The 25,479-nt window shown below is 35.7% G+C and overlaps 1 pseudogene; it reads left to right on the forward strand.

Moving 5' to 3' along the window:
- LOC106983816 (60S ribosomal protein L10-like) overlaps window positions 1-25,479 on the forward strand; it is a 77,173-nt pseudogene that overhangs the window by 46,016 nt on the left and 5,678 nt on the right.

Genomic DNA, 25,479 nt, shown 5'->3' on the forward strand with positions numbered 1-25,479 from the left:
TCTGAAGCAGGCTCCAGGCTCTGAGCTGTCAGCACAGAGCCCAGCCTGGGGCTCGAACCCAGGAACCATGAGATCATGACATGAGTCGAAGTTGGACACTTAACTGAGGCACCCAGGCGCCAAGTGACAAAGATCGTTTTACTCCCAGGTCTTTCATCCCAAAACCTGATGTTTTACCCAATTTTGGGGGGTTATATAGAGACTGAACGGAGAGTTTGCCAGACTAAGTGGAGAGTAGGGGCAAAAAATGAGAGCAGGCACACTCTGAATGTATATGGGGAGAGGGAGTGTTGCAGGTTGGTTAGGGTACCTGGTAAATGAAGAGCAGGAGAATGGCACAGATTGGTAGAATGCTCTGCTTGAGTCCAAAGAGGTTGAATTTTAATTAATGAGCAACAGAAGATCATTGAAGGTATTAAAAAAGAGACAACAGAACCAAAATGGAGTCCTTGGCTAAGGCCCACACCACCAAACCAAGACTAACTGCAATTTCAACTTTCCTGCACATGTTCAACATTTACTCCCAGGAGTGTAAGCTTAACCAGTCAGTCTGGAATTTCCTGGTCAACATGAGCAAGGAAATCTGCCTAACAGACTCCCACTTTCCCCCAAAGGAAAGTGACCTTGCCTAAATCAATCCACTCTTTAAAGGAAATCTTGAATTATGAACCTTTCTAACTCAACAATGTAAATTCAGGGGGCGTTGACCAATGAGGTGTCTCAGTTTGTTTGTAAATAGTTAGGGGCACAATTAAGTAACTTAAGAGGCATTACCTAATTGGGGCTTCTGGGTGGCTTAAGTTGGTTAAGCATCAGATTTTTTATTTTGGCTCAGATCATGATCTCTCAGTTTGTGGCTTTGAGACCCATGTCAGGCTCCACACTGGGGATGGTGTGGAGCCTGCTTGGGATTCTCTCTCTCTCCCTTTCTCTCTGCCCCTCACCTGCTCACGCCCCCTCTCTCTCTCAAAATAAATAAACTTTTTTTTTTTTTTTAAACAGGCATTACTTAATTATACACCAACCATCTAGGCTTTCAGAGGCCCAAGGACAATGATAACCACAGACAGAGATTGTTAGAGATGTCCCAACAGATCTGCCCTTTGGGCACAAACCACTCCTACTAAGGTAGCACAGCTCAAGGATTCGCTTGCAGGGGTTGTTGCATTAGCCCGTTCAAGCCACGGGGTAGTTAGCTTTTGTGCATATTCTGGAAGAAAATCTTCTAGACTGAAATAAAACGTTGCTCTAAATTCCTTGCACAGATGTGTGCTGCAGTGAGGTCTTTTTGTGATGGGGGACATATCTAATTTAGGTAATCATAAAATTGTGAAAGTTTATATGTACTATGATTTACGTAGGTATTTGTGTCTAATTGGGTGACTATCATTATCACCGAAGAAAAGCGAAGACAAGGTACAAGGTGTTCTGGCCATAAAGGTTGACCTTGCCTGAAACAGTCAATTCTTTGCTAGAATAACTTTCTTGCCCCACCTTCTTCTGCCCAAAAGTGTTCTATTTTCCACAGGTTTTTCTATTTGCTTGATGTATGCTGCCCAATCATGAATCATTAAATAAAGCCAATTAGATCTTTAAATTTACTCAGTTGATTTTTTTTTTTTAAGAAAGATTTCTAACGAAGAACATAACATGGTCAGAGATGAGTTTTAATATGCTAACTTATAATTTTGTGGTAACAGAGGAATACATGTACACATGCTAATCACAGAAATAAGTAATTACTATTTTAGTCAAGGTGTGCTTTTAATGGGGTAGATTTGAGGATCATGTTCGTTTCCTACTGCATCCTTTAAATCATACAATATAGGATATTGCTTATTTTATATTTATCCAAGACAGACTGTTCTTAACCCTCAGATGCAACTTTTTTTCTAATGGCATCATGGTCGATAAATAGCGAAATGCCCCTGTGTCAAACTGCTTGTGTTTCCAGAGGATCTAAGCCAGTCTGTAAGAATGAAAGCCAATCAACCAAACACAAACCAGCATGTGGGAATTTAGATCTAATCCAGTAAGGAAGGTATCAATGACCAAAAAGCTTAAAGTTGAGCATTCTGGGCAGCAGTAACATTTAATGTCAGGTGAAAGACCAGATCATTGCCAAGAGCACTGATTTACCATAATGCCAAAACAAAGATAATTCTTGGGAGATCAACAGCTTCAGGGACCAGGCAAGAATGTTAGATGTCCCAAGACACCGGCCTGGGATTAAGGCGAACTTCCAGATTCCTATCCCACATTTGCCTAAGGGGTAGGAACTAGGGTGAGTGGAAGCAGTTAGAGGTATGAAGAAGCATTAGGCAGACAGAAACTAACTAGAAAAGTCGGGGAGGAACACTGGCCTCAATATTGGAGAGAGAATAAGATATTGGAGAGAGGATAAGATAATGTGGTGCTCTGATCAGATCTAAGATGCTGTTTATAAAACATAAAATTTGCTCCATGTGCAAAAAGGACATTTCCAGACCCAGATTTCACAAGAATATATACTCTCATGCCAGAAAGGACAGACATAATCAACGGCCATGACTTTTGTCAAAGATATTGGGACAAAACAAAGATCTAAATCCATTTATTTATTGAAACATTTATTTGTTCTATAAAAATGGATGGGGTACCTACTATATACTAGGATTTCTCCCAGGTACTGACGATTCATCAGTGCAGAAACAAAAAGGCAAACAAACGATAGAGAAAGCTTCCTTCTCTCTGGAAGCTTACATTCCAGTGGGGAAGATAAACAGCGAACAAGTATAGTGAACAAGTAAATACATAACGAATCTGTTATTGCTAACTGCTTTGGGACACAGTAATTACATTTAAAATGACGTTCCTCGCGGGTACAAGAGGCCACAATGCTCATGTGAGAGAGGAGGACAGAAGAAGATGTAAAACCCCCAACTGGCTGGCCCCAAAGGTGAGTGGAAAAGAAAGGTCTTTAAATGTTTCAAAGCAATCCACAGTGTCATCAAGTCACTTGCAGAGCAGAAGGGAATATGTTATATGCATATCAGCATGCCTGCCTCTCTGTCATTTCTGAAGCTATTAAAGGTACTGAAGCAGAGACCTGAGAAGGAATCCACTTCCTTCCCCTTAGGGACAGCATAGTACAGTTGGTCAGCTACTTTAAATAAGAGTATTATTTAATTTTTTGAGTGAAACTAAAGTTTATGGTATTACATATCTAGGCGGTTAAAGTTTTTTTTTTTAATCAATTACAGAGCCTAAGATTCCGAATTAATGGACTCTTACTGTAGGTTCATTAAAGTAGGACTAATTTTCACTATGTTTCAATCCATGTCTCTAGTTTTGAAATAAAGGAAGCTCCTGGAAATTGCTTTCAAATTTTAAAGCATTATCTGCTATTGAAATATGTACTTCTAAAGCAGAGTCTATGTGCCTGTTGAACGAGTTAGCCTTACCATATTACCATGAACCCTCACCCATTGATTAAATACTAATGTGACCCCAAAGCAATTTCAACTAAAAAGCTGTTTTTTTCTTTCTATAGGCCTCATGCCTCCAAAGCTATTAAGCTACTTTGTTCTTCTGTTAATTATCTGAAATGTTATTAATCTGAAGCCTAAAACTCCTAGAACTTCTTCGAAGCTACTCTACAATGACAATGAAATAGAAGTTAAAAATATAATTAAGAGATTGGAAAAAGAGATTCTAATGGTTAATTTCCAAACTTTTAGACCTTAATGCTTATGCCATTGTCTTCTTTTGTCTGATTTTGTTCTTGTTCCTCCAAATTATTTTTAAGTGGTGAAATTACTGCCTTTTGCAAAAAGATTGGGAAACGGTCGCTATTAAAAAAAACAAATAAATTGCTTTCATACTGAAGCTGACATTTTTAGCACTTTTGTGCAAAAATCTATATAACCTATAATTTATATTATTACCTTCCCAGTGGGAACCCTCACCCCGCTGCCTTTGCACCACTGAAATTGGACAGTGCCCTCTGGAGAGATGAAATTCTGGTGGTCCTGCTATGGAGTTGTCACTCTCTACACAGGTCCTGAATCTCAGGAAATGCAGAGATAAATAAAATAAGCATGCATTGGGTCTATTTGTCTCGGGGAGAGATAAAAATTCAGGACAGTCAGAGATTCGGTCTATTTAACTCAGAAAGAGACATAAAGAACTGGGAATTGGGATGTTCCTATAAGGTATAGGATAGGCATAACATTTAGAGACTAATAGTTATTTCAGTTGTCAACAGCACAACTTTTTAACATAATAAATAGTCCTTAATGAATGCAACCAAGTTTCATGGATCTAGTTTGGTTGGCTTCTTGTGTGCATGAAAACTTTAAATATTTTGACAGCTATCCACATTAACAAATGTTTCCAGAAAAGATGAATAATATTAGATGTGAAGGATGCTTCACTTATATCATCCTGGCCTCATAATGTATTAGGAAGATGGCCCATTAAGTTCTAATGACTACCAAATCAGTTAGTAAGCACAATGATCTTGACCTAAAGAAAAAAAAAAAAAAGGTGCTCGGATTCAGTTGTGGGGTCTGTCCCTTGTTATAAGGGTGACACTGAACAATGGATTTCACGTTTAGAAACTTATTTTTCTCATTCATAACATGGAGCAAATAAGAGTACTTATTCATGGTGATGTTATCAGTGCCAAATAAAATAATGGCAGGAAAATGTACTTGGTAGGGTGTAATCTCCTGACAGCCCCCCTTTGCCCTCTATTCCAGTTAAATCCATTCTTTTCATTTTTCTGAATGGACCATTCTTATTATTCCTTATTTGTTTTGCTTTGCTGTTTTGCACTACCAAGAATGCAGTTCTTTCCTATTGTAAACTGCTATTTAGTTAGTTTTTTCCCCCCATCTTGTTTTCTAAGACTTTAATAGTTTTAGTTCTTACCTTTAGGTCTTTTGTTCATTTTGAGTTATTTTTTTTTAACATTTATTTATTTTTGAGAGAGCACAAGTGCACGAGGGGCAGAGAGGGAGGGAGACACAGAATCGGAAGCAGGCTCCAGGCTTTGAGCTGTCAGCGCAGCTTGAACCCACAAACTCTGAGATCATGACCTGAGCTGAAGTCAGAGGCTTAACCCACTGAGCCACCCAGGCGCCCCATGTAAACTCTTACTTAACAGTGAAGCACCAAGTTACACATCATTCTTGTCGTAAAACTTTCATTGAGTCTGCCTCCCCTCCCCAACCCAACAGGTAGAATTGACCTTCGGCACTTTTACACTTTCTTAGCATGCTGTGGAGGTTTCCTCACAGCAATCACAAATTTGTCTCACTTTTTGTTTACATTTGTGTTTCCTTCATTAAGTATAAATTGCTGAAGCCTTAGCTATACTTTATATTCATATTCTCTTCCTAGGAAAAGTGCCTGAAATATAACTAATATTCAATAACTGTTGAATGCATGGCAGCATGAATACATGCATATTATCGGGTTGTGCAAAGTTCAGTGAATGCTCAGAGAACTTACTACTCACAGTTATTGGGGCTAGCAGCTTCATAAAAGGCATATTATACAACCCACCAAAACCTGTATTTCCAGACAAGAAAATATATATGAAAATTAGATTACTTTCTTAAAACCATGGATTGGCGTTGAAGGTTGTCATGGTTTAAAGCCTCTCTCTCTCTCTCTTTCTCCCTCTCAGAAAAAGAAGAAAGAGAGGTAGAGAGAGGAGATATATATACTTACACTCACACATAATATATATATATATATATATATTATAATTATGTGGTAATATAATATATATTATATTATGGACTGGAGCATCTCTCAAAATTCATATATTGAAGCCCAGACCTCCAAGTACTTCAGAATGTGGCTGTATTTAGAGATCATACTTTACCTTTAAAGAGGTTAATTAAGTTAAAAATATCCCATTAGGGTAATCCCTAATCCAATCTGACTGTTGTCTTTACAAGAGGAGGAAAACTGGACATACAAAAAACCATCATAGAAAGAAAAGACTATGTGAGAATATAAGGAGAAGGTGCCATATTCAAGCCAAGGAGAGAAACATCAGGAGACTTTAAATCTGCCAATACCTCGATCTTGGACTGCCACCTTTAAAACTGTAGGGAAATAAAGTTATGTTGTTTAGCAGAACCTAATCTGTGGTATTTTGTTAGGCAGTCCTAGATAATTAATGTATTTACACACACACACACACACACACACACACACACATGCACACACACACATTTTTAATTTGTGTGAACATAGCATACATACCTGGTTTTAAATAGTCAAATAGCATTACAGCCCTCACAACTCAGATCATGATCATCTGCCTTACCCTGGATTTCTATTCCTCAGAGACTACCAATTTCAACTCTTTTAGTGGTTTCCTTTTGTATTTTCTCATTTCTAAATCTCATTTCTAAATATAATATTATATTATTTTTCACATTTCAGATGTAGATATTATTAACTTTATACCAGAAAAGATGGAGATTGACTTTTCTTACATTCTTCTCTCATCTTTCTAGAATATGTATTCCATAATTTTGGCTAAATAAATATGCAGTGTTCACATAATTATGACTCCAGCAATGTTATTCTCAGCTCAGTTGCAGACTAGCAGGATACTAAGTAGCAATCCTGCAGACACTTCCATCCATGAGAATCAGCAACCTTCTCTTCAACCTGCAGAGGCCATGCCTGCCTTGCTTAAAGATTCCATAATGTCTTTCCAGGAGACAGTTAGTTACCTTACAGAACAAAGTAATTTCACCTCATTTGTCCCTCCCAGTTAGGTGCTCATTAGCTTTCAACCTAGTGTTAATTAGATGTCAGTATATTTCAAGAGATCAATTACAGAGTTAAAGCTACAAGACAGGGTTACTAATCACAAGTATTACAAGATTTTGCTAAATAGTATCAACATAAATCTGGAGAATAATTGTGGAAGCTATTTTTATGATACTGAATGAGGGAGGGGAAAAATAACTTCAGAGATATTGTGGGTCAATCTACCTTCACACCCACCCCCTGTCTAGGTCCTATGGTAAAGTCCATGAGAAAGATGCTTCACCATGATTTTCAGAAATATATAGATGGGATAAGAAGAGAGTCTTTGAGAAGTGTATGACTAATTTCTGTAGGCCAAGGGGGTAAGGGGAGATACTGCTAGTGAAATGGATATTTATTTTTGATAGTGATGCTGTAAGCATTCAAGCAGCAGCTCTAATTTATAGGATGAATATATATTTATTTACCCTACTCAGCACCAGAATGGTCTGAAACAGATAAATCTTTGGTGGTTACTTATTGATCATGGTGCCCTTAGCAATACATTTTATGGCTACTCAGAAAGTTCCTGGAAATATTTCATGTGTGCCAGTCAGAGATCCGATGTGAGCCACCACAATAGCCATGCCCAGATACCCAATTCCCAAACTTGTATCAGATCATAAAATCCAATCCTTACACTTGAGTAAGGAAACTCTGTTAATATAATAAAAAGGTACTGTAAATTTCTTTCCTAACCTTCTTTTGTGGCTATTTTCTGGGTTTACTGTGTACTAAGGAAAATGCCATACTATTTGAAGATGACTGAATACTGATTCTGAACTAATGCTCTAACTTTGGAAGATCCACAATATCATCCCGGATGACAAAGATAATGTGATCTTACAGATGTCTGAGGATAAATGGATAGAGTCAACAATGATCAGAATCCCTACAGAATTAAGAGATGTTGGGACAAGAAGTGTCAATTAGGAATCCCTGGAATTCTTCTTCCCTTCCAAAATAATAAATCAAAATTAATACTTGGCGAGGGGGCAGGGGATTGCCGTGTATAACACAGACATCAAAGATTTGAAAGATGACAAAGACATGTTTCCTATCACTGTCTCCACTTAACTCCCTTTTGTGCAGAAGACAGATGTATCCTGGAGAATGACAGTTGGTTATTAAGAATGTAAACAAAAACTAAATGCAATAGTGTTGTCTATTCTTCCTGTTGTGTCTTTATGGTAAGAAATCAGCAAAGGCCTTTGTCTCTGTTACATTTGTTTCTATTACCACAAGGGAAAGAACACAGAAGTGGTTTGCATTCAGTCAACAGAGATAGCATTGTATCTTTGTTCTTATGCTTTAGAGCTAAATCAACTGTAGTGATCCATGCAATAATTCAATTTTACAGAGACCTGATCATCCCCAAATCTCAAAGTAAATGAAATTGGGCTACTGAAGGGATTGGTAAGCTCTGGTCTATTAGCCAAATTCAGGCTACTACCTGCTTTTGTAGGGCCTGTGAATTAAGAATCATATTTGTAAAGAGTTATAAACACACACACACACACACACACACACACACATGACCATGTGACAGGAACTAAATGTGACCCACAAACCCTAAGATATTTATTCTCCGGTGCTTTAGAGAGAAAAAAAATTGCCAACCCATGGTCTACTATATCAATAATGCCATATTAATAGAATCTAATAAATAGGAAGTTTCAGTTGACTTACAATACAATCTTATGCCATTGCATATAAAAATAAATCCCATGAACAAATAGGTCTGCAACTCTGTAAACTTCCAGTGTTTCTGATGTTCCAGGGCATTTGGAAAATCCACTCTAAAGTGAAATATACTCATTAGACCTAAGAAAGATACACAACGCTTTTACAAGGTCCCTCTGGCTTTGGGACAAAACATTTGGTTCTAAAAAATTCGTTAAATAATCTCAGTGGCTACTAGCTTTGAATAAAATCTAAGGCAAGAGAAGGCTCTCCATCTTCTCCAAGCCACAATACTACCATCTGTGTACTTGGCTCTATGAACCAGAAGATCCAAGATGCTTAAGATTTCGTGGAAGAGTGGAATGCTCTATGGAATTAGTGACAAGCCCAGATAAGAGCAGGGCTCAATAAACCACAGCCTGTGAGGCATCTGTCCGATTTCATAAAGTCTTATTGGAATATCACTATGCCCATTTACTTACATATTGTCTTTGACTCCTTTTGCATGTTCTACAATGGCCAAATTGAGCTGTTGTGACTAAGACCAAAAGGGACACATGCCTAACATATCTACCATACGGACCTTTAAGGAAAAAGGAAAAAAAATATTACCTAGGGTAGACAGATCATAGAGAATCCTTTTAAGAGTTGGAGAAATTTACTTGTCAATACCACTATCCTTTCAGAAAACAGGTTTGGTTTACTTTTAGTCTCTACTAGAAACCACATGATTGAATACCAGGTGACAAAGTGACCTAAGATGCCAATAATTAATTGGATGTTATCAGAATTGTTAGCCCTAGTTAACTCAAGAATGACCAGCAGCCCACTATCATCAGGTAAAAGTGGCATCTGGAGGACTTGCTTCTTGTTGGAACCTAAGGCTTGGCAAATTGTACTCAAATGTGGCCTACACTCTCAATGCACCTGCTCTCACTCCTCTGCCCATTTTCACAATCCCCATCTTATTCTCATAGGAATTTCCCTATGACTAATTCACTAAGGAGAAAAAGAACAAGCCTGGTTAACAGATAATATGCTAGGAGACTGCTATAGCATTATAGCTCCAGGCACATGGGACCTTGAAGGAAAAGCAGGGAAGGAAATTCTTCAAAGGGAGAGAACTTCAGGAGGTAGGTTTTGTGGTTTATTTTTCCTGGAAGAAGCATATATCTTCCCAGAAAGGAGATTTCTGGTGGAGATGCCTGGAAGGAGATATAATCTCATTTGTGAGTGGTGACTAACTAGGAGATGTTCAGGGGCTTGGAAAAAAAACATACATGAGGATAGGTAACAAGGAGTTCTAAGAAAGAGTTACATGGACAGATTTCTTGGAATGGGTCTGGAGTGTGATAAATTTTCAGTCCATGTAATTTATTTAACACAAGTCTGTTGGAAACGAAGTTTTCAATAAGTAGATAAAAAAGATTAACTCACCTGTGGATATCAGGTTTTTTTCTACGTCATGCCATTATTTGCTCAATTAGTTCATGAATGAAGTAGCCATATTTGCAGGGATGGAGCATTTTCATGGGTCCTCGGTTAGACTGTGCTCATCAAAGCTGGACTGCTTTTAACTACTACCCAACATGCCAAAGTCATGATTAACTCTGAGTCCTGATATTCTGGAGGGCCTCTATGTAAACAGGTATCAGATACACATGTATCTAAATATATATCTGATATCTATATCTTTATCCATAGATATACATAAATAGATAGACATCTGACATATCTATAGACATCTGATATATTTTATATTTGTGTGTGTGTGTATATAATCAGGTACTTATTATCAGGTACTATGAGAAAGAATTAATCCCCCTTTTTTGTAGGTTTTGATTTGCCTTCCCTTCCTGACATCTCTGTCTTATTCAAATAAGCACATATTTCAGAGCAGAAAACTAAGACAATGGATTGATGTTTGTGATGTTCACTGGCCTTAGGATAGACTCAATCACTCAGATGTAGCTGGCCCTATATTCAGTAGAATCCAGACACCAGTATTTTGTGAGGTTAGTATGTTTTCAAAATGATGTAGTTCATGCTTTGAAAAAGCTGCAACATATGCAGCTGCTACCCTAATAGCCAGTTTACATGGGTATGACAAAATGGATTCATTTGGAGGGACAATTCAATAAACGTATTAGTAAATTTGTTGCCTCTGTATTTATAAATCTGGGCTCTGTTGGTTTAGAGTCTTAGTGCTACAGAGAAGGTTGCTTCTGCCAGGAGTCAAGAACCCTGAAAGGTCTGAGATTTCATCCTACTTGCAAGGTAAATTAGCTGGTTACAGTTTAACAGATGTAGACAGAAGATGAGACTCTTGGGTAAGAGACCAGAACTTTTATTACTCACAGCACAGCAAGTAGAATCAACTTAATGGGTGTGTTGTTTCCCCTCCCAGCCCAACCCAAGCCCACAAATCAGCCCAGGTAGGTGCTGAACATGCAGTTTGCATCATAGTTGTTATCCACTGAATGTTTGGGTACCCCCTACCCCTTATCAATACATATGTTGAAGCCATAACACTCCATGTTACTATAATTGGATATAGGACATCTAAGAAAATAATTAAGGTTAAATGAAGTTCGAAAGGTGGGGCCCTAATCTAAAAGGTTTAGTGTTCTTAAGAGACACCAAAGTTCATATTCTCTCTCTCTCTCTCTCTCTCTCTCTCTCTCTCTCTCTCCCTCTTTCTCTCTCTCTCTCTCTCCTGCATGCACACAAAGACGTCATGCGAACACATAGAGAGGTGGAAGGTTCCTGTAAGCAAAGAAAAGAGATTTTGGGATGACCTTCTTTGCTGGCACCTTGATCTTGGGATTCCCAACTAAAAGAACTGTGAGAAATAAATCCTTGGTGTTTAATACACCTAGTTTATGGTATTTTGTTTTGGCAGCCTGAACAAGCTAAAACAACAGCTGAGGAACCTGAATCTTAGGAAACTCCTTTCTTTTTTTTTTTTTTTAATTTTGTAGTCAGCTGCAAGTAAACCCATCCAAAATTTGTCCCAAAGGGAGATATTCTCTTTCTTATGTATGATAGCAAACAGACCTGTCTTCTGTTCGGGAGGAGGATACTATTTCCATCTTCCAAGACTTTTTGCTATACAAACATCCTAGAAGAAATAGTCCAAAACAAAAGCTCTCAGTACTTACATAAGTAACTGTTCAAAAATACAGGTGCTCTGGGAGAATTATCTTCCAAACATAATGAACATAAAAAGTCTTATATTACAAACACTTTCATGGCCCTATACATTTTATTTTCTCTCTTTCTTTTACCTTTTCTCTTTGTTGAAACATACTTTGTCCTCCTCTTCCCCAAAACAATTTTTATTCATTTTTAATTCTATTCCTGAACGTCACTTTCTCAGAAAACTCTTTAGGTGCTCCTAAAGACATGTCATGTCCTTAGGAGATACTTGTTCAATGAATATGTGAATGACCTATACATAATGATAAGTTGTCTCCCACTTTTCAATATTTAAATTGATTCTGTCTTGTTCTTTTCCAGAGCCTAGAATTTCCATATTATTACAAGTATTAGTGATTTTTTTATTGGTCTTATGATTGGAAGGTCTCTAGTGTTTATTTCCTGAGTATATGTACCATTTCTTTTAATTAAACACTTTCCTAAACTCTTCCTATGGACTCCATTGTCTATCACGATTAGTTGATAAATTAAGATCCAATATAGTACATTTCTAATAGTGTAGTCTCACATTCCTTGAAATCTTCTAACTGAATGATACCTCAATAAAATTTCAAGACTATATTACCATTTTCTGTATTTCACTCTGATCACGTTTTCCAGCTATCTCATGCGATAATTTCACAAATATATTGGGTTGGTTAATTTTATATGTCAACTTGCCTGAGCCAGGGGATGCCCAGGTAGTTGATTAAACAATGCTTCTTAATGTGTCTCTGAGAGTGATTCCAGAAGAGATTAGCATTTGAATCAGTGGACTGAATAAAGCAGAAGGTCCTCCTCCATGTGGGTGGGAATCAAACAATCCATTCAGGATTTAAGTAGAACAAAAATGTGAGGGAAGGTTGAATTCACGCTTTGCCTAACTGCATGAGCTATAACATCAATCTTCTGCCCTTGGAGCTTCTGGTTTTCAGCCGTCAGATTCAGACCAGTGGCTGTACCATTGGCTCTCTGGCTTGCAGCCTTTCAAACTATACTGTCAGCTCTCTTGGATCTCCAGCTTGCAGATGACGGATCATGGAACTTCTCAGTCTCCATAACTATGTGATAATAAATAATAAATCTCTTTGTGTATATTATAAGTATATAGGATCCCCTATTGGTTCTGTTTTTCTGGAGTACCCTATTGCATACATGATACCACTATTAAATATAATTACAATAACAAAAATTTTCATTCTTTGGTTATTTTCTGTGTGTCAGGCATAATAAAGTACTTTACAGACACTATTTCCTTAGGTATTAACCCTGTGGAGCAAAGTATGAGCTCCTTGTATCCATTATCCAACTCATTCACTATTGTGTATCCAATGAATAAGGTAGTACCTTACTCACATATTACGCTCTATTAAATATTTTTTGAATAAATGAGTTGCAGGTATTATTAAGCCCATTCACAGATGAAGAAATAGAGGCACAAATACGTTACATAACTTGCTCAAAACCAGTTGCTAGGTGGCAAATTGGTAATTCAAAGCAAAGTAGTTCTGATTCTATATTTCACTCTTGAATACTATGATACATTACTTTTCTCTCATCTTACCACCTTCTGTTTCTAAACTTAATAAATCCACTTGTACCTACATTTCCTTCTGTATCTAACCATGATCTCATTACTTTAATCATTCTCTCACTTAAATCCTTCATGTTTCCTTGTTTAATGAATGTTTTTATAAAGTAAATGAAGAAATGAAGATATGGAGACCTATGTGGCACTCTAAGAATGCACAATAATCTGATTATATTAAGACAAATAAGATAGAAACTAGTTCTGGAGAGCCTAGGTGGCTCAGTTGGTTAAGCGTCCGACTCCTGATTTTGGCTCAGGTCATGATCTCACAGTTCGTGAGACCAAGTCCTGTGTTGGGCTCTTCACTGACAGTATGGAGCCTGCTTGGGATTCTCCCTTTCCCTCTCTCTCTGCCTGTCCCCTGCCTCCCCTGCTCACACTCTCCCAAAATAAATAAATAAACTTTAAAAATGATAAAAGCTACTTCATGTGCTAGTTAATAATTATTATATTTAATGCTTTAAACACATCAGAGTAGAGCAATATGGAAAGCATGATGGTAAAGCGTACAGACCAGGGGAGATAAAGTGAAAAGACATCATGGTATAAACTTAGTGCTTTATGAACACAGTATGCAAATAATATTGTAAATAGCGTTACAGATTCTCACCGTACAGCAAGGAAATTGAGAAAATTCAAGAGTTTTGACTGCAATGGTTTTAACGCAGAGAATGTGGTATTCACTGGACACTAATAAAATTTTAAATGGCCAGCACACTCACACATTTAGCATTTGAAGCCAACATGAGGATGTATTTATAATGAAATTACCTTAAATATTTGAATTTCTGACAGTGTTCAGGGCAGTAAGACACACCGTATCATTGAACTCTGCACCTAATGGTTAGTTTTATGTTTCAATACCCAGTTATTTAATCAAATGCTAACCTAGAGATTTTGTAGACATGATTAAATAATTAGTTGGCTTCAAGTAAGGGAGATTATCCTAGATAAACTGCATGGGCCTGATTCAATCAGTTACAAGTAAAACCGCAGTTTTCCTTAAGAAATTTGACCTGTGGATAGCCATTCTTGGGTCTAAGTGTTCCTGCCCGCCCTTCCTGGAGGCTTGCCCTATGGATTTCAGACTTGCTTCTCCAGCCCCTACAATCTCATAAGTTTATCCCCCGCAATAAATCTCTTCCTGTAAATATCTTGCAGCTTCTGTTTCTCTGATAGAGCCCTGACTGATACAGCGCCACATGCTTTTGTGATAAAAATGATGGAGTGGTGTCTGGGTGTGTGCATGCGTGTGTGTGTATGTGCATGTATCCTCATTCACAAACATAATGCTCATCATCCTGAGAAATTATTAACAAAGCTTTTCTGTTTTGTGAAGTTCAGGGCTGGGCTATGAGTTAGAGTAAATATAAATTCAGTCTTCTTATCTCCATAATGCACACAAGTTGAGGGTTTGTCAATATTCCAGTAGAGTATTTTGAACATTTATCAGTCAGCATTGGCAGTTTTGACAGGCAAACTGCTTGCTGAATACCAAATGCAAAAGCACGAAGCTGTCATTTTTAGACAGGTTATTACTTTGAAATGATTATTATTTAAGATAACTTCCTCCATATATTTAATTCAGACTCTCTACCACCTCCATTGTGAAGTGCTTTGATGTAAATTTTATCTGTGTGCAGTATATGTAATATTAATGCTTTTAATAAGAGGATTTTTGTATTCAAAGGAATTTTGATTATTCTGAAGACATCAAGGTATGAGATATACAACAATCTGTTTATATTGATGTCATATTAGTTCTTTAACCTGCCAAATGGAAATTCTTACCGAATTTGATGATTACATAGGCATAAAATGTTTCTTAAATTATTTCTTCAAAATCCATTCCAAGTATCATTTTAAACCAGGATTAAAACAATGTCAAGATTCTTCAATAATCAGGCTACAGATTTGGTTTTTTTTGTTTTTTGTTTTTTGTTTTTTGGGCTATGAGTAGAAAAAGCTCACAGCATATTTTATTGAAAAGAGAGTTATAGAAAAAAAAAGACAACTGCAGGCACACATACACACATACATAGAATGGAACTATTTCTACATCATTACATATGCATTGGCTTGATTCACCCTTGTTATGAGTTTGTATTCTTAAGCGAAAGATGAGAATAAACTCATCAACTAGTGAAAAAGTACATTTGCATGATATCAAATCCTGTAACTCATTAGAGTTTTTCTAATCAACTCATCTGAATAAGATATGATGATGATGGTGATGATGATGATGATGATGTTGATGAAAATGAAGACATAAGACAGCAATAACTATTTTTGCATAGTAAGGCTAGTCTATAAGAGTATACTCCAAATAGATGGAACGGAAACATTTACCCCATATGATTTATTTATCTACACAGCTGCATGATGTTGATGGGAATCAGGAATGCCAATTTTATTGTTTGTTCATAATTTTAGGGCTGCCTCTGGTGATTGGAGCCTCAGTTTGATTTTCCCCCAAGCAAGCTAGGATGGGATGTACTCAGATAAAGTGAAATAACAATGGAAGATCTCTCAGCATAATTCAGGACTAAATTCATTTCTAAATAACCACTAACTGAAAAGATATTGATGACTTTTGTAAAGAAAATTAAAAAATAAATAATAACACAAAAAATGTACTTAAAAACAGTGTTCCTAATAAAATAATATGAATTACTGTATTATATAATGAAAAATTTAAAAATATGTATGTATAGTTGTGTGGGAAAATGTATAGAGAAATTTTTTAAAATGACTTTATTTAAATCAATATCAATTGGCATACTTTAAAACCAGGTATTCACAGAATGCTAAGTATTTACAATAGAAAATTATAATCATCTATATCACAATAATTACTCAGATTGTAAGTCTACACTATGTCTTACTATATTTTAAACCAAATTGAATAAACTGAAGAACAAATTAAATTCAATAGACAGAGCAGTTTAATTATCTCCTGCCCCCAACTAAGAAGAAACAATGAATTCAGCGATTTGCTTGGGTAGATGGGTATGGGGAATGGCAGAATGGGTGAAAAGGGAAAAGAGTTGAGGTGAGTTACCAACTCCCGGAGGCAGAGATAGGGGATAAATCCAGTGTTATACGCAGAAGGGCAATGAGGACTTCACTCCACTAATAAATTTTTGTTCTATGTTAGTAATAACCATCAGAAAATTCTTAAAAGATGCTTGAAGCGAGGGTTCTGCATGTCAGATCTAAAGAATTGGAGTTTCATTCTCATTAGAACACAGATCTGCTATGTGACCTTAGGCAAGGCAAGCCCCAGCAATCTTGTCCCTCAACAAACTTGTCATTCAATGACACTACTGTGAGTAGGCTAAATGCTCACTGGCAGAAAAATAAACGCATTAAAAAGGAGATGCAAATGCAGTTCAAGACCTAGGCAAACCAATAATTTGGTTCTTTCTCTTGAAGCAATTACAGAAATTTCTAATTTTAACTTCTTCTTTCAATGCAAAGTATTCATTTATGACACAACTAATACACAATTTCTGTAGAAAAATTGAAAATCCAAACAAAAATAAATTCACAAGCAATCCTTATATACAGAGATATTTATTTTCATGTGTGTACCTATGCAGCTACGTGTATGCACACACATTTGTGTACAATATATTTTTTACTTTGTTACATGCTTTAAAATTATTGTGTAGTACATATATATGAAAAGATATAACGTAAACATAGTTTAAGGAAGAATAATGAAAAAAATTCTTATGTGCCTATCACTAAGCTTAAAAATAGAAACATTATCTGTATGTATTAACTGGTAAATGGCAGAGCTAAATCCTTCCAAATATATTATCTTGAGAAATACAAGGTTTACCCTTTGCATTGCATACATATTTGAGAATCAGCTTGTCATATCTTATAAAAATAAGTCTATTAAAGTCATCTTGGAAGTAATTTTGTATCCAATGTTTATAATATTGAGTCTTCCTGTTTAAAATGTGACGTAACTGTCCACTTGTTGTACTTTGAAATTTTGAATAATATGTTATTTTTTTCCTGTCAAGATTTTGAACTTCATCTAAGACTTATTATTGTTTTTAGCTACTGTAAATGTACTTGTTTTTAATTACACATTTTCTATTGAGATGATTACGGACTCACATGCTCTTGTATGAAATAATAAAGATTTCATGTGGTTTTTGCCAAATTATCCCTGATGGGAACATCCTATAGAAAACTATAATATGATATTATAACCAGGATATTGACATTGATAAAGTCACAATACAGAGCAGTCAAGATACCTCACCATAAAGGATCCCCGTGTCAGCATTTCGCAGCCACATCTAACTCATAACTTTGGCCAACCACTAACATGTTCTTCCATTTTTATAATTTTGTAACTTCAAAATATTATATAAATAGAATCATATAGTATATAAATCTCTGGAGTTATAATAGTTGCATGTTTAATTTTATAAGAAACTGCCAAAACTTTCCCAGGGACTGTACCATTTTACATTCCCAGTAGCAAAGTATGAGTGATTCCAGTATCTCTACACCCTCACCAACATTTGCAGCTGGCACCATTTTTTATTTTAGCCATTCTGATAGGAATCTAGTGACGTCTCAGTGTGGTTTTAATTTTCATTCCCTGAACGGCTAAGAGTTGAACATCTTTTCATGCACTTCTTATCATCTGCATAGTCTCTCCACTGAAATGTCTCTTCGTATCTCCTATCTATTTTATAGTTGGATTTTTGTCTTTATTGAGTTTTGAGAGAGTGTATATATTTTAAATACTAGTCCTCTGTCAGATACGTGGTTTGCAATTTTTTCCTCCCAGTTATAGCTTATCCTTTTACTCTGATAACAGGGCTTTGAAGAGCAAAAGTTTTTAATTTTGATGTAGCCCAATTTATCAATTTTTCTTGTTATGGATCATGATTTTGGTGTCAAGTCTAAGAACTCTGTGTCTGAACTCTTGATCTTGATGAGTTTCTCCTGTTTTTTTTCTCCCCCTAACAAATTTGTAATAAAGAGGATGGCTCCATTTTTGATGTTTGAATGTTGACAATTTTGAGACCCCACAACATCCCTTTCTCCCTACGCCCCACGTCTGGATGAGCCATTTAAAAAGACCACATGTTCCCTCCTTTGGCACTGAAATTTCAAATCAAACATCACCTTGCCTGGCCCATGTGTGAGAATCTGCACCCCAGAACAATTTGCTAACATAATACATCCCGAGTGAGTAGTCCCTCCTTGTCACTTCTAGCCATTTTAGTCCTGCATGGAAGCCTTCCCTGAAATGCACAGAAAGCCTCATTATGTGAGTATAAAACTTTATAATTTCTTTATGCATGTATGTAGCATCATTAGTCTTGACATCTAAACTACATTTAAGGAGGGAAATTGTAGTGGCTTATATTATGTGTCAACCTGGCTCGGTCACAGTACCCAGATATTTGGTCAAATTCGTCTGGATATTGCTGAGAAGGCATGTGTGGTTTATTTTTTTCTATGACATTCCAATTTAATCAATAGATTTTCAGTAAAGAAGGTTACTATCCACAGTGCATGTGGGCATCGTCAACCGATTAGTTGAAAGACTTCAGTAAAAAACTGATCTCCCCTAAGGAGGAGGCTACTCAGATGGCACACTACCTTCAACCTCAAGCTACAACTCATGCCTGCAGCCTGTGGACTTGTCCTACAGATCTTGGACTTGCCAGCCTCCACAACCATGTGAGCTAATTCCTTAAAATACATCTCTTTCTCTCTCTCCATTCCTCTTGCTCTGTCCCCCACCTCTATTTGTTCTATGTCTCAGGAAAACTCTGGCTACTACAAAAGTACAAAGGTTCCTATGTTTACGTATGAGGAACTTTAACAAAATTTTATAGCTTGACATTTAGCCTTATGGTTCATTTTGGGTTATTTTTGTATTAAGCATGAGATTCACTTTCTGACCTATGTGTGTTCCGTTGCTCCCACACCATTTATTCAAAAGGCTATTCTTTTACTACTTTTCATCTTAGTCAAAAACTAGTTGGACACATCTGTGCGGATTTATTATTGAATTTCCTATTTTGTGTCATTTCTTTATGTTTTCATTTCGACACCAGTGTCACAGTCCCCTGACCTCTTTAGGCACATAGTAGAGCTTCATGTAAAGTAGAGTAATCCTTCCATTTTACCCCTCTTTTTCAAGATTATTTTAATTATTCTAGGACCTATACTTTGCCACATGCACTTTAGAGTAAGTGTTTATATTTGCAAAATACCTCTGTAAAAATTGTAATGGAATTGCATTCAATCTATAGAACAATTTGAGGATACTCAATATCTTTACTATACTGACTCTTCCATTCTGTGGACTTGATAAGTGACTCCATTTATTTAAGTCTATTTGATTTCTGTCATCAATATTTTGTAATTTTCAGCATCTGGATTCCACATTTTGTTGTCTATTATAAATTCTCCATTTTCTCTAAAGTGAATGAAGGTAGTACTGTGTTTTTACTTTCATTGTTAGTATATAGATATAAAATTGATTCTTGCATGTGTTTTGTGGTTTGTGAACATTCTTCTGTAATTGAGTATTTTATCTGATTTTCATATATATATGTATATATATATATATATGCAATTTATTTTGACTACTGATTGTTTAATCCATCAAGCTTGCTAAATTTTCTAATTCAAATAATGTTTAAATAATTGGGGGGGAAATTTTCTGTGTAAACAATCTGTTCATCTGCAAATATTGACAGGTTTTTTTGTCTTTCCAATTTTTACACTATTCTTTTCCTATTTTTATACTCCTCTCTATTTTTTCCTACCTAGCTAAAATATGTAGGCACCAATACAGTTAAACTGTTTAAAAGAATTGATAATAGCAAGCATTCACGTCTTGATTGCTTTTTTACTAATAGTTTCGGCATTTTATTATTATTTCTAATGTTATTGTTGACTTCCTATAAGGAATTCCTGTCTATTTCTTAGTTTTAAAATTCTTTTGTATGCCTTGCTTGTTGAATTTTGTTAAGAAGTTCTATATTATTTCTAGTTTGTTAAATATTTTCAGCTATAAAATGTTGGATTTTGTGAAATTTTATATCTGCATATTTGGTTAAGCTTGCATTCCTGGAATAAACAACTTTATCATGGTATATTATCTTTTTAAAAATCTGTATTTGCTAATTCTTTGTTTGGGGTATTCTATGTTCAGGAGTGGGGTAACCATGTAATCCCCTCCCTCTTTATTGGTCCTTACTTGGTTTTGAAATTAGGTTTTTATTATTCTCATAAAGTACTTTGGAAGTGATTTTCTATTTTTCTCTATTCTAAAGGAGTTTGTATAAATTTAATTTATCTGCCTGTTAAATACTTAGGAGAACATCCTATATAGCCATTTAGGGACAACTAAAATTTAGATGTATTTTGCTTAAATGGTTATGATTTTTTTGGGTTTTCTATTTCTTTTAGAGTCAGCTCTGACATTATATATTTCTACAAATGTAATTCTCCAAGGAACTTAAAAAAATTTATTGACATAGAAATATCCATAAATTATTAACTATGTAACTTTGAATTATTATATACTATACATACAGAAAAGTACATAAAGCATAAATATAGTTTAATAATTTCCCAAAGCACACACTGTATATTCAAAACCTACATGAAGATAAGGAACATTTCCAGCACCTCAGAGGCTTACAACTATGAATCCTCCTTCCTCAAAAAGTTTATTACTCTAAATTTTGTGATTATCACTTATTTTTCCCCATATACTCTTACCACCTAATTAAGAATTGTTCATCATTATAGCTTAGTGATGCCTATATTTGAACTTTATATAAATAGGATCATACACTATGTTTATCTCTGGCTTCTTTTGTTCAATATTGGTTTTGAGAGATTCAACCATATTTTGGGTGCTGGAGTATTTCACAGTATTTCATTAATTCTCAATTCTATATAGGATTATATTGTATGATTTTGCACAATATATATATCCATCAAATATCACAATGTGAGGTTTGGTTTTGGGGCTTATTCATAGCATCTGTTTTGTGTCAAGGAGAATTAAGCTGATTCTTAGTTTTGTCACTTACTAGTTTTTTGAGTTTAATTGGTTACTTAATTTTTCTAAGCTATTGCATAAAATATATATTTCATTAGTCAGACTGATTAAATACGATAACATAATGTAAGATAATCTTCTTTTTCATTATTATAGTGTAGCATTTTCCTTTACCAGCTTACAAAGTGTATTATCTTTTGAAGATTTTTGCAAGTTTTTCTCCTTATCGAACTTTAAAAATATGTATGTCCATATTATGATGTTTGGTTCATAAGGCAGTCTGGAATATAAATATAATCATCAAGGGGGTGCCTGGGTGACTCAGTGGGTTGAATGTCTGACTTCAGCTCAGGTCACGATCTCGTGGTTTGTCAGTTCGAGCCCTGCATCAGGCTCTGTGCGGACAAGCTCAGAGTCTGGAGCCTACTTCATGTTCTGTGTCTCCCTCTCTGCCCTCCCCTGCTCATCTTCTGTCTCTCTCACTCTCAAAAATGAAATAAAAATTAAATAAATAAATAAATAAATAAACAAACAAATAAATAAAATCACTTATTTCCATCTTAAATATCATTTTTAAAATGACTACAAAATTACTCACGCTTTTTTACTTCTTCATTAGTTTTAGATGTTGCCGGAATATGATAATTATGTGTTTTACAATATTTCTTCTCTTTTAGAGTTACAGGTATGTAATTCTTCAGATCTTTACTAGGTTTTTGAAATCCATTCTTCTGTAATTAAATTTACATACCAATCCCTGAACAGTTTTCCTTTCTTTGGGAATCCCTGTGTACCTCCAAATCTCTATCACTCCACTCTTCTCCATCACACAAAACAAAAATGCAATCTCAGTAAAAATGCTGCAGAGTCTTTGTAAATGTAAATGTAAGACTAGGCCCCCAGACCTAGAGTGACCATGTAGCTCAATTGCTTGTGATAATCCCCATTTATTTCTGCTGACCAGGATTATTATGAATAGCCCTTTTACTACCCAAATCTTCCAGTTTGAACAATAAATTACAGGGTTACCCTACCTAGTCTTCATTTCAACTAAATTGTTGGCAAACCTACTATTTCACTAGCTGACATAAAATGGCTACTAACTTCCTATAGCCTCTTGCTGTCTGAGATGAGTCTGGAATACTAGTTTTTATTCTATACTCCAACACATTAAAAGATCATTAAGTTCCTTAAGAATCTTATGCGGTAAGGCAGAGGTCTTATTAATTTGCATTATCCGAGTACGAAAATGAGTCACAGAGGAGCTGAGTGACTGTTGACCAAGTTTAAGGTAGAAGAGAAGATGAGTATCCTGATTCCTGATTTTTTAGTTCGCTGCTCTTTCTACTAAAGATCAAGTAACACGTATAACATTTGGAAATAATTGGCTGAATGAGTAGGACTTGTGCAGATCTGAGATAAAAGCTATACTTAAAGAACAAAGAAAAGAGAATTCTCAACCATTCAGGCTCTGGTGCATGAATTATATCTGGTAGCACAAGCAGAATTATCAGTACACTTTTCATTTCTTAAATATTTACATTTGGTAACATTAGAAGATTGAAAAAGATGTTGGAGTCCAAATTGGCTATTTTAAAAGAGGGGTGCATTTACCCATGCTAATGTTAGTAAACACATGTTATGACTCAATAGAATGTTTGATTCAGCAGAGGTAGTTTTTCAATTTATTGATTTCACCCACTTGCTCGCATACAGTCCTGTGTGTAATGGGACGAGTTTGAGCCATTGCTACAGCCCCTTGGTCCATGTTCTGCCTTCTTATATCCCAAGCCATATACTTTCTTAATTTTCACCCAGTTCACTTTGTTTTTATGATCTCTGCGAAGACACTCCCCTGCTCAGCTCCTTATGCTTCTGTTCCTCTTTAGTCTTTTATCCCTTCAAGTTGGCTATTTGCCAAACAAAAAAATGTAGGAAGTTTTGCTTCCATACTTAGCTGGTGAGAGGAAGTTTGCACCCCTATGAAACTGGATTATATGTGTCACGAAAGTTACTCTTACATGCTTTACTAGGGGCACATATCATTTGAAGGTGAAACATATAGGAGTAAAGGCTAGAGTTGCCAGATAAAATGCAGGATGCATAATTAAATTGAATTTTAGATAAACAACAAATAATTTTCACTATAAGTCTCAAATATTGCATGAGACATGAAACACTTTTATGAAAACAATCACTTATTGTTTCTCTTAATTTCAAATTTACCTAGATGTCCTGGATTTTTCTTTGTTAAATCTGGCAACTCCAGAAAGAGGGAAGGCTGTTTGAGTACTCATAATGCTACCTTGGTTTCTAGAATAGAAGATTAAAATCCCTCAACACAAAAATTAGGATAGTGAAGGTAGCCAATGATACTTTTTCTTCCTTTTCTTCCTTTTCTCTCTTTTCTTATTTCCCTTCCGCCCTTTTTTTTCTATTCTCCATTTCTCAGAAATAATAGTAACAGTAACAGTAGCAACGAATACTAATACTATTGATAATGCCTGCCTTTGTATACTTTCAGATGTATCGTCTTACTTGATTGTTATTGATTTAGTGATTTTTCCCCCCATATAGATACTGGAATTGGGGGAAAAGGAAAAATCATCACAGAAATATACTTAACATTTCTCTGTATAGACATATTCTTGCTGTGAAAATAAACTAAAACTTAAGGAAGGCAGGCAAAATGAAGTTGAGACAGAAACCAGATGAATTCAGAGCCCAGAGCTTGCTCCTAATGATCAAATTTGTACAAGGGCTTTATTTCTTAGATGAGTCACCATACTGTCTTCATTTATTAAGTAAAAGGATTTTAATTAAATGTATTCAGCCTGGCAAAGTATGGAGGAAATTAAGCAGACCATACTTGGACAACTCTATAATGAACTGAAGAGGAACACTGAGGCCAATGTTAGAAGTTAAACCATTTTCACTTCTTGGCCTCTATGATTTTAGCAATATAGGTCAAAGTGTATGCAGAGCTTGGATAGCCATGTAATCAATCTTATTTATATTTTTAGTAATGGGGGAGTTCTTTTAAGCATTTGGTCTTAAGTAATATTTCTAAAACATGAGAATTTTAGTAGATGATTGAGAATCATAATGTGAAACACACTGGTGGATTTTGTGCTGCAACGAGATAGTGATTTTTAAATGTTTTTTTTTTTTTTTTTATCTTTGAGAGAGAGACAAAGAGAGAGAGAAAGAGAGAGGGAGGGACAGACAGAACGGAGGGCAGAGGAGCTGAAGCAGGCTCCAGAGAGAGGGAGAGAGGAAGGGGGGGGCAGTCTGAGAATTTTTGCTTTTTAATTGATGTGTTTAGATCATTTATCTTTAACGTTATTGTTGATATGTCTTGGTGTAAAATTACCATCTTGCTATTTTCCTCTTATGTCTTCTTTGTTTCTCTTTTCTTTTTCTGCTTTCCATCAAATTAATTATATAGTTATTATTTTTATCTGATCTCTTTCTTTCATGTGTGAGCTACAGCTCTTTATTTGTTACATTAGTGGTTTCTTTAGGATTTATAGTATACATCTTTACCATATCACAATACACCTTTAGATTATACTATACTGTTTAATGTATATAGAGTCTTATAATAGTATTTTCCTATTTCATCCTCCTCAAATTTGTGCTATTATTTTCTTACATTTTACTTCCCTCTAGCCTATAAACACCACAATATGTTGCTATGTTTGCTTTAAAAAATTGATTCTGTTTTTAGATATTTTAAAAAATAAGAAAAATTCATGCCTACCATTTCTAGTTCTGTTTATCCTGTTTTGTCCATCCAGCTTTTCATCTGCCATCCATCCCTTTTGCTTGAAGAACTTTTTTTTTTTAAGTTTAGTTATTTGTTTTGAGAGAGACAGAGACAGCATGAGTGGGGGAGGGGCAGTGTGAGAAGGGGAGAGAGAGAGAACCCCAAGCAGGCTCCCTACTGCCAGCACAGAACCTGGTGTGGGGCTTGAACACACAAAGCTGTGAGATCATGACTTGAGCCGAAACCAGGAGTCAGATACTTAACACACTGAGCCAGCCAGGTGCCCCGAAGAACTTTTGTTAACATCTCTTACAGTGTAGGTCTATAAATGTCAAATAATTTCACTTATGTATA

Source organism: Acinonyx jubatus, chromosome D3 (genome assembly GCF_027475565.1).
Source record: "Acinonyx jubatus isolate Ajub_Pintada_27869175 chromosome D3, VMU_Ajub_asm_v1.0, whole genome shotgun sequence".
Lineage (NCBI taxonomy): Eukaryota > Metazoa > Chordata > Mammalia > Carnivora > Felidae > Acinonyx > Acinonyx jubatus.